General features: G+C 38.9%; 1 pseudogene; it reads left to right on the top strand.

Annotated features, from left to right (window-relative positions):
- Positions 1 to 580: 580 nt before the first annotated feature.
- Positions 581 to 679, top strand: LOC132297979 (small nucleolar RNA R71; annotated as a pseudogene).
- Positions 680 to 2,422: the final 1,743 nt, after the last annotated feature.

Below are 2,422 nucleotides of genomic sequence, written 5' to 3'. Positions count from 1 at the left end.
GTGGAGGTGGAATGTACTTCCCTTGAAAACTGCATTGGGAAGGGTTTGAGCCCTCTCCTTGGTTTTTCCAAGAGAAATTCAGATGATTCCTCCAACTTGGATTATAATGAGTATCATAAGGATTGTTCCCTTGGTTCACAAAAGCCGCATTGACTTGTTCATTAGGTTCACTTTGCATTTGTCCGTGAGGACAATGAGAAGTAGAATGAAGAACACTAGAACAAGTCATACATGTTTCATTTGATCCACGATGATAATGGTTAGGGAAGGAAGAACTTGGTTCGCCGAGTTTTGGCTAATCAAAAATTGATCAAATCTTTGAGACAAAGACTTCATTTCGGCGGCTATTTCATTTGAATGTTTGACTTGACGTAAGCCAACATTCTTCCTACCTTGTGAATTTCTACCATTCTTGGATGATAGTGTTCTATGCAAAGAATTTTCACTCATGCTTTCATAGAGACGCCACAAGTCATCCTCATGCCAATCAATGTATGAGCCACCCATGGAAGCATCAACCATACCCTTATAGTTGTCCGATAAGCTCTCAAAGAAGTATTGAACTAATTGCCATTTGGGCATGTCATGATGTGGACACTTCCTAAGCAATTCATTGAAGCGTTCCCATGCCTCATGAAACGTTTCTCCATCCCCATGTGAAAATTCTCGAATTGAGGTCCTCATGGCATTGGTCTTAGAAACCGGATAGTACTTCTTCAAGAACACTTGTTGCATTTCTGCCCAAGAAGTGATTGAAAAATGCGTAAGATTGTTAAACCAATACTTTGCCTTGTCTTTTAAGGTGAATGGAAAAAGTTTGAGTCTTAAAACCTCTTCCGGCATGTCCGTATATTTTACGGTGGAACATACTTTAAGAAATTCATCCAAATGCTTGTAAGGTTCTTCACTTGGAAGTTCATGATAGTTAGGAAGCATTTGAATGGTTTGTGGCTTAATTTCATAGTGATGTGCTCTAAATGGAGGCAATTGGATGCATATAGGTGCATTATACTCATTAGGCACATAATGGTCTCTTAAAGCAAGAGGTGGATTAACTACTTGAGGTGCAACATAAACACCTTGGTTTTGAATTCCTTGATTGTTGATGGGAGGTTGTGGAGCATACATTGGCCTTGGTATTCCATATGGAACTTGGCCTTGTTGTTGTGGTGGTTGGTGAATGAATGGCCTAGGCATGCCTAATGGTACTTATATGTTCTCATTGTGCACATTGGGATGAAGGATACCTTGTTGGTCTATGTGACCAATATCCTCAACATGATTATCATTATATTCATCCATTGAAAGATTGGCTCTATTTGAACTTCCTCTTCCCCTAGGATTTCTAACGATAGATTCAAGATGCAAATCAAGAGGGGTAAGAGTTTGTAATGACTAGGTCATTTTCACTCCTTACCTTTTCTCTGATTTTCACGGATATTTTTTTTTTTCGTTGATCTTTTCCTTTCTGAGTTCGGTTTCTCATCACTTAGTGTCATCTTGAGTACTCGGGAGTGGTTTCTGAGACTCTTTTCCGGGGATTGACGACTTCCTTTAAAGATTGAGTCATTTTCACATTTTGCATGCATCCACGATATTTAAATTCCATCCTATTTGCATTTTCACTTTTGTAGAAAAGCATGCTAAGTGCTTACTTTTCTTGTAAAGGGTATAGATGCATGACCTTTTTGTAATTTTCTAAACTTTAGGGGTTTTTGTGCAATTACTGTAAAGTAATTATTTTTCGTCTTAGGGACCATTTTGTAATTTAATTTGGAAGATATTTTCAAAAAGGACTTTTTTGCAATTTTCGAAAAGTGTGACAAGTGTCACACTCTCATTGGTCCACTTGTTGACATGTGTGTGGAAACACTTTGAGGCCTTGGATGAGGACATGTGGATGGTGGAGATTTAACCACTTGTTGGCCTAGGATTGGTGCACTTGTTAGCTTGGATGGTTGACAAGTGTAGGCTTAGGATTAAGCCTACAATGGATGCTTGGATGAGTGACAAGTGTAGGCTTACAATTTGATCTTGCATTAGTGTGTGTGTGAGAGGTAGTGTAAGAGCACATAGTGAGTGGAGGATCTTTATCCCCTCCACTCACATTTCATCTTCATCATTTTTCATTTCCTTCCTCTCTTGTAAAGAAAACCCTAGCCTCCATGGATGGAGCCTAAAGCCTTAAGCTTTGACCTTGATTTTTGAGAGCCTTCCATTGATTTCCAAGCCTGAACTTGGGAATACATTTTGTTCCCCTCATCTTCCTCTTCATAACCCTAGAAGGGTTCGCCATTTTTTGTTGATTTTGCCTTAGATTCTAGAGAGACACTTCTCTAGTGAGGTAGGGGATGTTTTAGGGTTGTTTTTTTTAGTTATCTTGCATGCTATTGATGCTTATATAAGTTGTATGCATGTCTTT

This window comes from Cornus florida, unplaced genomic scaffold (genome assembly GCF_030987335.1).
Source record: "Cornus florida cultivar Cherokee Brave unplaced genomic scaffold, ASM3098733v1 CherokeeBrave_3.0.0_Hap2_Chr02, whole genome shotgun sequence".
Classification (NCBI taxonomy): domain Eukaryota; kingdom Viridiplantae; phylum Streptophyta; class Magnoliopsida; order Cornales; family Cornaceae; genus Cornus; species Cornus florida.
This window is presented reverse-complemented; position numbering and strand designations above follow the sequence as displayed.